We start from the raw sequence: 12,917 nt of genomic DNA, 5'->3' as shown, positions 1-12,917 counted from the left end.
TTTCTACCGAGGACATGTTTCCAAAAGGTTTAGCATCCGCTAACTGCCTTTTAATTACTTCCATATAAACAAGGCATTTCCTATGGGCTTGTTCTAGTTCTCTTCAATAGGACCTCTCTCTGAATCTCATCATGTTGCCTGTCTGTCTATCTAATAAGCCATAATAAGCTCCTGGCTCATAAGCGATCTTTGTGCATCTCTTCACGAGCGAGCGCCGCGTTTCGTGTAGCCTACACCTCATTAAGAGGGCAGAGAAGCAGCCACTCCTGATTGGATTGTTCGCAGGGATTTGCAAAATACATTTTATGCATTTATGTGTAACTCGAAAGAAGCTTATGATACTTTTCATTTCAGCAAATTGTGATTTCTAATTGGCTAAATGCTGGTAAATGAGCTCAAGTCGTTTGGAGATAAGATGATTCTACTTCACTAAACTTCGCCATTATCAGTTCTTTAATTGGACTGTTCCATTTCATTGTCACAAGGAGATTATAGTCTCATTTCCAGGAGATGGCTGAACAAAAATGACAGAAACCCAAGTTCACCAGAAGAGGAATGCTCAGTTTTCACTTCTATAAGTTAAAAAATTCAATCACCAACAGCAGATTTGAGGGACAACAAAGGCGATGTTTGCATCTGCCCGTACATATCTGTGAGATACATATAGAAATAGCAATCTATACTTCATCTATAGAAGTGGTATGGTCCACTGGAATCTATGCATGATTCCTGGAGAGGAATGTGTACAGAGGAATCTACATATGATAAAATTCAGATCCTGCAGGTAAGTAATAACTCACCTCCACCACCACAGTCCCACTAATGGCTGACATTACAATCAGGGGCGGATTGGCCATAGATTTTACACGGGAGTTTGCCGGTGGACCGATGCCCCGGGGGGGGGGGGGGGCGGCCTAGGACGGCCTCACAGCCGGCCATTGGTAGTTTTTGGGGATGTATTTTGTGCTGCTGGCAGTATTTTGTGATGGACTGTGGTATTTGGCTCTGTTGGGGTGGTATAGTGTGCCACAATATGATATTGCTGGCCCTGCCTTCCATCAGTTTGGTCCCAACTACAAAATAGGGCCACTTTTAGTATTTTTTCCAGGGCCACTTTAAGTTCCCAGTCCACCCCTGATTACAGTACACAAAGGAGGTATTCCACAGATGGAGAAATCAATAGAAATCTGCATTTGCTCTTCCTCTAGTGCCCTGCCTGTATAAGTATCAGTCTTCATTGTAGTTGTAGCAATCTATTCATGGACATTGCTGTCAGTTTTTAAACTGGGTACATGGCACATGGATCTGTAGTAGTGATGAGCGAAGTTTTAAAAAATGTGATTCGGCTGCTTCGCCGATTTTTACAAACAAAATTGCTTTGTGGCAAATGACTTCGTCACAAGGCACATTTCTTTGTAAGTAGTGGGTGCAATGACATGGAACAGCGATTGCGCCGCTCCACATCATTGTACCCCTCAGATGCTCTGTTTATAGCTGATCGCAGCATCTGAGAGCAATAACATAAAAATCGATTTTCCCTGAATGGCGCAAAAAAAATAATAATCATACTCACCTAATCCATTTGATCGCCGCCATCTTGATTGGAGATCTACCCTGGAATCTTGTGCGGCCTGTAATGATATCATCATGTCGGCACAGGATTTTGCACTGGATCTTCAATCAAGATGGCGGTGGCTGGCTCTTCACACTCAAACGGATGGGGTAAGGATGATTTTTTTAATTTATTTTTTTACCGCGAATCAGGGAAAATTTATTCATTACCACGAAGCACGAGAAAATTCGACCTGGCAATAAATCTAATTTTCCCTGAAATTCTGATCAAGTTCCAACTCGTGGACTTCGATTTGCTCAACCCTAATCTGTAGCATGGCGGATAAAACGAACAGATACCATAAGTCTGTATCTTTCAGTTGGCTTAAGTGGTTTATAACTCTTTTTTATCCAAATTGGTGTTTATTACAAAAAGTTATCTCTGGGTTTACCAGATTAGAAAGTAGATATTATTGGTTCCACTATTTAAAGGGAACATATCGTCAGAAAATGGCCCACTGTTTACAGAGTAACTAAACTTTTATTCAACTTTTTTTAAATGTCCCAAATGCCGTAAAAATATTTTTCTAATATACTTTGTGAACAAATTTTGTCTTTTTAAAGATGTTTCCACCCAAAGTCCTGATTTCTACCGTGCTTCAAATTCACTATATTTGCATATTGCAGACTTCTCAGTAGTGTATGGAGTAAGGACTGTATGTATCAATGGGGCCGGCAGCGAATGGTGTACAGGCAGGAATACAAACTATGCTGTCACCGCCAGATATCTGAGAAGCTCTGACAGACGTTCTTCAGAACCTCCTGCTTGAGGTTCTTTTGTTTTGCTTTCGTTTTGTCATCTCGTTTCCCTCTGTCAGCTGTCATCTAGTTGCACTGATTGCATCCCTTTAAATCCCCTCCCATACTGCTTCACTTTGCGGTTTATAAAACTTCCTGGAGTGTGTGCATGCTGGATGCTGCAACTGATGCTTCTACAGATAAGTCTGTTCATTTATTTGTGTTTTCCTGTTTGCTTGATCCTAGGTGACCCTGACTCCCTCCGTATTAAGTGTAGGGAGCCAGTGGTCGTGTCCCCTCACTATTATAGGGTATTCAGGTGTCATACAGTCGAGGCACGAGGGCATGCAATTATCTATCATAGAGATCTTTGCATGGGCTGAGAAGTCAGGGAGAGTGCTAGGGCTTTTACATGGCTCACCCTTATGTTCCTTAGTTTGGGATCAAGTCAGTCGGATCTTCGTTTGTTGTCTTCTAGTTTTCTGCAACACCATCCGTGACATTATAAACCGCCAAAACCGTCTTAAGCATGGATCCGGTTTCACTCTTGACTGAAAGTATGCAGGGTCTTTTACTGGAGGTAGCAGATCTCCGTAAAACTGTATCTCAGTTTCAGGTGACCGATTCAGCTTGCGTTCATGGAGTTTGTTCTGAGCCTAAGATCTTGCTTCCGGATACGTTCTCCGGGGGTAGTGAGAATTTTGTTCGTTTTAGAGAGGCTTGCAAACTCCATTTTCGCCTACTTCCCCATTCCTCTGGTGATGAGGAGCAGAGGGTGGGGATCATCATCTCGCTGCTCAGGGATAACGCTCAGTCTTGGGCCTTTTCACTACCGGTGGGGGCACGGCCCCTCCGATCCGTGGATTAATTTTTTGTAGCCCTGGGTCAGATATATGATAATCCAGATCGTATTGCTCTGGCTGAATCTAGACTGCGTCTTTTTTGCCAGGGTAAACAGTCTGCAGAGTTATACTGTTCATAATTTCGGAGATGGGCAGCTGATTCTGGTTGGAATGATGCTGCACTCCAAAGTCAATTTTGCCATGGTCTTTTAGAGGGATTGAAGGATGCATTTGCCTTTCATGAGAGACCTGCCTCCTTGGAGTCTGCCATGTCTCAGGCTGTTCGTATTGACAGGCGTCTTAGAGAGAGGAGAGAGATCACTCCTTCCTGTCATATTTAGTCCAAGGACAGTGGGGCTGTCTCATTCAGTGCGCAGGGGTCTCAGTCTCTCTCAATCCCCTTTGAGGAGGAGCCCATACAGCTGTGTTTGCTTGCCTCTAATAATAGAGGATTCAGCTCTCCGAGGAGGGTTTGTTTCTGTTGTGGAGGTATAAATCATTTGGCAAATTTTTGCCCCTCTAGAAGATCCAGGGAGAGTTTTGAGGGTAATAAAGAAACAAAAAGAAAGAAATCCTCTAAAAAAAAATTCCATCTGTTACCATTGGCAAGGTTGATGCGGAAATTGAAGCTTTTCTGTTTGCTTGTAGTTCTCGTTTTGTCCTTCTTGCCAGGGTGGCGCTAGAAAACAAGAACATTGTTTGTGATATTTTTGTAGATAGCGGAGTAGCTGTCAATCTCATTGATAGTCAATTTGCTGTAACACATGGTTTCCAGGTATGCACTTTGGAAAATGACATACCTGTTTTTGCTATTGATTCCGCTCCACTTTCTCAAAAATTGTTAAAGGGCATAGTTCACAATATCCGTTTGACTGTAAGTGATGCTCATGTTGAGGATGTGTCATGTTTCGTCCTAAGTGGGTTACCTACTCCGCTAGTATTGGGGCTACCCTGGCTCACTAAACATAACCCCACTATTGATTGGCAAGCGAGGCAAATAAATGGCTGGAGTGACTTTTGCAGAGAGAATTGCCTCTCGATGTCTCTTTCAGAGGTTTCTACTAAGAAGGTACCATCTTTTCTCTCAGAATTTTCGGATGTGTTTTCTGAGTGTGGTGTTCAGGAGCTGCCCCCTCATCGGGAGTACGATTGCCCTATTAATCTCATCCCAGGCGCCAAGCTGCCTAAATCTCGTTTATACAATCTCTCCCAACCTGAAAGGGTTGCTATGCGTACTTATATCTCTGAGAGTCTGAGAAAGGGACACATACCACCCTCGAAGTCACCTGTTGTTAAGAAAAAAGATGGTTCTTTAAGACCATGTCTGGATTTCAGGGAGCTGAACAGTATCACAATTCGTGACCCTTATCCGCTTCCTCTGATCCCGGACCTGTTTAACCAGATTGTTGGGGCTAAAGTTTTTTCCAAGTTGGATTTAAGAGGGGCTTACAACCTGGTCAGGGTCAGAGAAGGGGACGAATGGAAGGCGGCCTTCAATACCCCTGAGGGCCATTTTGAGAATTTGGTTATGCCTTTTGGTTTGATGAATGCTCCAGCCGTCTTCCAACATTTTGTGAACAGCATTTTTTATCATTTAATGGGGAAATTTGTACTAGTGTATCTAGATGACATTTTGATTTTTTCTCCGGATTTCAAGACCCATAGGGACCACCTACGTCAGGTCTTGCTCATTCTGCAGGAGAATAAATTGTACGCTAAACTGGAAAAAATGTGTGTTTGCCGTTCCAGAAATTCAATTTCTGGGGTTTCTCCTCTCCGCTTCTGGTTTTCGCATGGACCCCGAGAAGGTCCACGCTGTGCTTGATTGGGAGCTTCCTGAGAATCAGAAGGCGCTGATGCGCTTTTTGGGTTTTGCCAATTATTACAGGAAATTCATTTTGAATTATTCCTCTGTTGTTAAGCCACTCACTGATATGACTAGAAAGGGGGTAGATTTTTCCTCCTGGTCGGTAGAGGCGCGTAAGGCCTTTTCTAGTATTAAGGAGAGTTTTGCTTCCGCTCCCATCTTGGTACAACCTGATGTCTCTCTGCCCTTCATTGTTGAGGTGGACGCTTCTGAGGTGGGTGTGGGTGCGGTCTTGTCTCAGGGTCCCTCTCCTGCCAAATGGCGTCCGTGTGCCTTTTTCTCGAAGAAACTCTCCTCCGCAGAGAGAAATTACGATGTGGGAGATAGGGAGTTGTTGGCCATCAAGTTAGCTTTTGAAGAATGGCGCCATTGGCTAGAGGGAGCCAGACACCCTATTACCGTGTTTACCGACCATAAGAATCTGGCCTACTTGGAGTCAGCCAAGCGTCTGAACCCGAGACAGGCCAGATGGTCTTTGTTCTTTTCAAGGTTTAATTTTGTTGTCACGTTCCGCCCTGGGGTTAAGAATGTGAAGGCGGATGCCCTGTCACGTTGTTTTCCGGGAGGTGGGAATTTTGAAGACCCAGGTCCTATTTTGGCTGAAGGGGTGGTGGTCTCTGCTCTTTATCCTGAATTGGAGGCAGAGGTTCAGGCAGCCAGGCAGAGGCTCCTGATATTTGTCCTCCTGGGAGGTTGTTTGTGCCCCTCGCTTTAAGACACAAGGTTTTTAAGGAGCACCACAATACTGTCCTTGCTGGGCACCCGGGGGTAGAGCCACAGTTGATCTCATCGCTCATAGATTCTGGTGGCCGGCGCATCGTAAGTCAGTTGAGGGTTTTGTGGCAACCTGCGAGACCTGCGCTCGTGCCAAAGTCCCTCATTCACGGCCATCAGGTCCTCTCCTCCCGTTACCTCTTCCTTCCTGTCCTTGGACACATCTGTCCATGGACTTCATTACGGACCAGCCTCGTTCCTCGGGGAAGACTGTGATTCTGGTGGTGGTGGACCGTTTTAGCAAAATGGCGCATTTCATTCCTTGTCCTGGGTTGCCCAATGCCAAGACGCTGGCGCAGGCATTTATTGATCATATTGTCAAATTGCATGGTATTCCTTCAGACATAGTCTCTGATAGGGGCACGCAGTTTGTTTCCAGATTCTGGAAGGCTTTCTGTTCTCGCTTGGGGGTTCGGTTGTCATTCTCTTCTGCTTTCCACCCGCAGTCGAATGGCCAGACAGAGTGCGTCAATCAGAATCTGGAGACATATCTGCGCTGTTTTGTGGTGGAGAATCAGGAGGATTGGTGTTTGCTTGATCCTAGGTGACCCTGACTCCCTCTGTATTAAGTGTAGGGAGCCAGTGGCCGTGTCCCCTCACTATAATAGGGTGTTCAGGTGTCATACAGTCGAGGCACGAGGGCATGCAATTATCTATCATAGAGATCTTTGCATGGGCTGAGAAGTCAGGGAGAGTGCTAGGGCTTTTACAGGGCTCACCCTTATGTTCCCTAGTTTGGGATCAAGTCAGTCGGATCTTCGTTTGTTGTCTTCTAGTTTTCTGCAACACCATCCGTGACATTTGCTCTTGCTTCTGCCCTCTGAGCTTGGCTACATGCTGGCATAGCACATCAGTATCCTGTAATGATGTGCTATGCCAGGCTTAGCCCAGCAGAGTGGGCTCCGGTTTGTGCCCACTTTGCTCAGTTAAGAGTCCTGCATGTAAGCTTTTAGCTGAATGGAGCAGGCACAGACAGGAGCCGCTCCTCTCATCTAATCCTGGCATAGCCCATGGTTACAGAGTACTGATGTGCTATGCCAGCATTTAGTCAAGCTCAGGGGGCAAAGGCAGGAGCAGTGATGTGTGCTCCTGCCCATACACCATTTTCCCATTTTTACAGTGCAAGGATCCGTACTCCGTACACTGCTGAGAAATCAGCGATGTGCGAATAGAGTGAATTTAAAGCAAGGTAGAAAACAGGACTTTAGGTGCCAATTTCTTTTGTAAAAGGTAACATCCATTAATATAGTATATTAAAAATATTTAAGGGCATTTGGGACATTTAAAAAAGTAGAAAAACATTTAGTTATTCTATAAATAAATTTGTATGTTAAGCATATTTCTTTAGAATTTTTGATAGTTTGTTATAAAAATCTCCATTTTACTGCCTACTAAGTCTAATAGTAGGCTGACACTTCCTGTTCTGTAGAGATCACTTTTCAGCAGTCATCTCATTCTCATCACAGCTTATCTGCTCCTTTCCTGCACAATGACCTCTGCACAGGTCACAGAGCATGTCTAGAAGACTTTCCAATAGAAGTCAATGAGTCCCCTCCAGTCTTTTGTGTCTATGACGCATGGTGGTTGCTTTAAACTATGGGGAACATTTATTAAGACCAGTGTTTTAGATGCCGGTCTTAATAACCCCTATAGCTGGCAGTGGATCACTTAAGTTATGTAGCGGCATCGGCCTCTACATAACTTTGGCGTATCCATCGCCGATTCTAAATGTGAGACAGTTTCCTTGCTGTCTTACATTTACACCATTTTCTACAGCTAAACCAGCCATAGAAAATGATAAGTTAGAAGGCTCTGTCGGCCCATCCCCTTCCCCGCCCATACCACGCTCACTTTTTTAAACCTGGTGTGAGCGGGGAAAAGTTGCAGATTGTGGTGCAAATAACCTATGCAATAGCCTAATTATTTCTCTAAATGCTGCTAAGAACAGCTCAGGCAACATGGCTGCTCCCGTAATCATGTTCAGGAAACAGAATTAATAAATCTACAATCAGAAAATAAAAATAGATTAGAAAAAAGTTGATATTTCTATTTTCTTTAAAAGGTTTTCCTGACTCATAACATATTCAAACATATTTTAAGTGATGGAGTCAAATGATGAAAAAACGTTCCACTTATCATTCAGGTCTCTCGTCAGTCCCGCACTATAATTGCCTGGTTCCTTAAGGTCCTTGTTATGACATGTCGTATCCAGCGCTGTGACCGCAGTAAACATAGACCAACCGTGGGAACAAGAACGGTCAGTGCAGGGGCAGCAGAGATTTAAAAATTAAGTACAACTTTTTTATTTTGACCCATTATGGCTCTGTAAAAGTATTTAAAGGGGTTGTGCAGCACATGGATATTGATGACCTATTCTGAGGATAGGTCATCAATATCAGATTGGCGGGGATTCAGGTTGCACTGGTAGATCGTGTTTTACAAACGTTATTGAGGGCAACAACTGTGATCTTTGTCCTGGGTGCGCTAATATCTTACGTAAGCCATTGGTTTCTGCTGACAACAGACTGTAGATTGTCATTGTGCTATTTTGGGTGCCTTATTACAGTTTTTTCCCTGCTGTTTTCAGCTTCTGTCATTTTTGTGCTTTCTTTTCTTTTTTCCATTTTAGGTCCACATTATGAAGTAAAGCAAAAGACGTAAGACACAATACAGCCAAGCAAATATATATTTCAAGAAGAACACTACGTAGGTGTCTATTACGCCATAGACGTCCATTTATGTGTGCTCGGCAAGGTACAAATAACCGCCAGCATTATTATGTGGGTAAAGGTTTATTGAAGGAATCATTTTTATTAGGCTTGTTCTTAAGACTGACCATACACAATATATAAATCTGCCTATTTTGGTGATACTGGTTGACCATATATGCATGGGGATAGCAGATGAAGGGAGAAAGAAGGATCAGGCTGATGGATTCCAACATGACAGATCCTTTTGTTCTCAGGGGAGATACGTTGCCACCAGATATGTCTTTGTTCATTCTCACAAATAATGTAAAAAATTCGTTACCTTTCAAATTGCCTGCCACTTACAGCTTCCATAAAGATGCATTTCCGTTGAAATAAATGCTTATATTGCATAATGTAAATATATTTTTCCCCACACCACATATAAATATGAGAAAATGTTTTAACCTTTGCCTAATATAGCTTGACCAGAGTTGCTGGAAATTTCAAAACAGTCTATAAAAATAGGGAACTTTTTCCAGTGTCTTTGAAAAAAAGCAAATTTGTGTCCATTATTTCTTTAATCCTTTCAAATTGGAAAGTTTTTTGGGTTTTGTTTTTACAACGTTCATTGTCCTCTAAAAATGTCATGACAATCTTATTCTGCCTGTCAGTATGGTCAAGGTGATACACAACTATTATGTTTTACTACTTAAAAAAAAAAAAAAAAACTTTGAAATTTTTTTTTTTTACATAGTCATATGTAAAAAATTGCATTTCTGTTCTCTGAGCTATATGACGGTTTGTTTTTTGCAGAGAGAACTTTAGTTTTTATTGGTACCATTTTGGGGTCCATACAACTTTGTGATTACCTTTTATAAAATGTTTGGAGAGGGACAAGGCGACCAAAAAATGGCAAATCGAGATTTTTTTTCTGTTCAGACATTTTCACATATACCTGTTATGTTTATTTTTTCATTGTCTATTTATTTTAATAAGTAAAATGGGGGAATTTTGAGTTTTTATTATTTTTGTGTTTTTTTATTTTTTATTTTTTTCACTTTCATTTTCAGTCCCTTTCGGGAACTCTAACTAGTGATCTGATTGCTTGTTCCATAGACCATAATAGAATATTATTGCAGTCTATGGGATTTTCATTGCCTGCCTCATCAGACAATTAGCCATGGCAGCGCTGGCAACTCTCCTAAGGCCCCAGGCTGTCCTGACAACCAATCAGAGAGCGCAATTTCACTGTGGGGGCTCCGATGGGGAACCCCGCAGATGGCATAATTGGTCTTGATCATGGCATCCGAGCGGTTAAATGACTGGGATCAGCCATTGAGCTATTGAAACAAATTATTTGCAATCTTTATCATTAATTATGGGTATTCCATTTAGTCTCTAAAATATGCTTGCTGAAAAATGTCTATAATCTAATAAAAAATAATTTTTTATCATCCATAATTTTTGGATAAGTGTAGTATCCCAGACCTGGAGCTACTACCATTGTACGTAGTTTGTGATGTTTATTATTTCTATGTATTTTTGTTTATTTGGCCATAACTATCAGAAGGTATGTGGAAGGCAAGGTTTAACAAGGGACATGGCTAACCACCCTCTTCCTCCCCTCTTGGTAGGAGTGGGCTGGTCCTCCTTCCTGTCCAGATACAGAGGAGAAAGGAAGCACACTAAAGAGCTCCCGCTCCTAAAGAGGTTCCGCAGTTAAATTGTTTTGACCAAGTCCTCAAGGGAGAAGAAGGGCAACAGTGAGCAGCTACATCAGCATTTACAGACAGTGTTGTGAGGTGAGGGACTACGGCTAAGACACCCATCACCATATTACCACTAGGGCATTACTACATAGTGCTAAACTGCCACCATCCAGCTTGCCTCCATATGCATTACTGGTGCCAGAGAAGATTACACTTAAAATCTTCTGCTACTGAATGTGTTTGAAGTTCTATGTCGCACTTAGTAAAAAAGACTTTTATGTATTTAATTTTGGCCTCATTCTTCAATACTCTATTTCCGCTGCATCAATCCCCAGGGAGTAATAGCCTGAGAGAGTACATTGTGATACAACCTCTCATGGGCTCGCTGGATAAGTTGTCCAGAAAATACAAATATTCTGGTTGAGAACATGGAGTCCGATTTATGTGCCTGTATTGCACATGCTCAGTTACATCAATTTCCTGCACATATGCTGTGTAAGTGTCTTTTACATACCATGCATAATCTAGAAAGACTTTCTACAGCTACAGTTCAAAAGAGATCTGCATAATATTGACAGCAATTACTTTTCTTGGTACACTTGTTTCATGTGTGCACTACAGATTTGTTATTACAGCCATAATTACCAATGAATATTTTAAAGGATATATTATTATACATTGCCCTGATGTACCATATGGAGCCGGGTTGCTCCAATAATGAGAGGGAGGCTTAGGGATTTTCTCTTGTTCCTGATAACTAGTAGCTATGTCATCCTGACTCTATTCATTTGAGCCAAATGTCTTAATTGAAACTCTCTCCCGTAATTGGCTTCAAAGAGAACTCCATCTTATTTCTGTGGGTTTAGAGTGAATACCGGGGGAGAACGGTGGGGGGGATAATTTCATCATTTCAAGAAGACCTTTTTTGAAAAAAAGGACAAAAAAGCTCCTTGGATGCACCAGGAAAATTCTTCAGCTGCTTTGTAGTGAGTGGATATTGTCTGTGCTGCTTTGAGAATGAGCCTTTGTGATACAAATTCTCCAAGGTTGTAATCTAAGCCTCATCTACCAAACTGATCAAATCTGCACCTAGTTACACTAGGGAAGGGGCTCAAAGCTGCTTGTGTGCACCCTGTGAGGAGTATAGGGAAAGGAGGCACATAATTCTGCTTGAGCGGAACCTCATTGTAATCATATCGTCTACGATACACAAAAGTATATTCACTGTATTGTACATATAGGAATGCATGTTATATACCAAAAGTAAGTTGGCTACTCTGCTTCTCCGTCTGTGGCCTCTGTTCTTTAATATCCAAAGGGATCTTCCCTGATACAGGTTGGACACCATATCAGCCATGAAAGCCAAGTCAGCCAGTTTTTGGGTACACTGCATTTTACAGAAGAACAAGACCCTTTTTGTCAGGTAAAACCCTTCTCCATTAGCACTACACTGCTAACTTGATGACCTGTCAATCTTTGGAGGTCCTTAAGCAGCAAAATAGAAATAGTGCCCTAAGGAGACTACGCAGGAAACAGTTCTGTACAGCAGTCATGTGTTCAGGAATATAACGTGCCTTTACTGACACATAACCAATTGCACTATTGATTGGCTAGCAGAGGTGATAGGCATGTAGATGGCACATCACATTTCCAGTGACAGAAGTTCTGGAAGTGGAACTGAGAGGTTCAAACAAGGTGAGTATGATCAGCCACCTTTATGGCATAGCCACAGGATAATAGGTGGGGGTCTCAGTTTAAACAGGCTACCAGTTGCATTGTGTAACTGAGAGGTGGCCAAGTGCAAAGGTGCTCACCTGTCCATAGAAGCCAATGCAACAAGCAGCTGCTGGAAGCCACCTTTATTGGTAAGTGGACCTCAAGGGGTATATACAGGTTCCAGATCTGATAAGCAATCTAAGTAAACTATTACATATAAATACTGTTTATAGCCTATAATTGTGTAAATTACTTGAATGTGTTGACTGTGTCTGGTATTGTAGCTCATTGTGTCTTTAATCCACTGTAACTCACAGGGGTGCCGTAGGGAGCATAGCAAAATATATATATAACCCTCTTTATACTGGATATTACCATTGTTCTCAAATGCAGGGATAGAAGGACCAGTTTATGTCTTTGCTACTCAAAATCCAACTTCTTAGCAGGAAGCTTTCAAAAAATTACTTCCATAAAATTACATTCCATAAAACTCTTGTTTTCTGGTAATGAAATATGTAGCTTCGTGAGGAGAGAGGGATAACAAGCTGAGTGTAGATTTATTGGAATTACATAAGAGTGTTTGATTAATTGAAGACATCTGATGGGATTCTCTTGTGTTCCATCCTGAAGTGCTCCCATGAGTGGTATTGTAATTTAACACAGTGAGCACTTGATGGTGAATCCAGTAGCGATTAGAGGACTCTTTACCTAATCCGGAAAGAACTATCATCATGATTTCCTGCTAAAACTGTCAATGGTCAAAGCCAACTTTTTACGTCTTATGAATGTTAAGTACATTTAGAAAGTATTGGTAAAAACTTATCTCATTCAGTTGGCATGAATATGATGTAAATACAGTGGAACCCCTTTAAGATGACCACACATCATTGCAATGAAAAGCAGTCTTCTAGGGAAATGAAAATGAAGTGTATTTCTGTGACAAACTGGGAAGGTCTGCTGGTTATTTGGA

Source organism: Bufo gargarizans, chromosome 4, assembly GCF_014858855.1.
Source record: "Bufo gargarizans isolate SCDJY-AF-19 chromosome 4, ASM1485885v1, whole genome shotgun sequence".
NCBI classification, from domain to species: domain Eukaryota; kingdom Metazoa; phylum Chordata; class Amphibia; order Anura; family Bufonidae; genus Bufo; species Bufo gargarizans.
Note: the sequence above shows the minus strand (reverse complement) of the source record.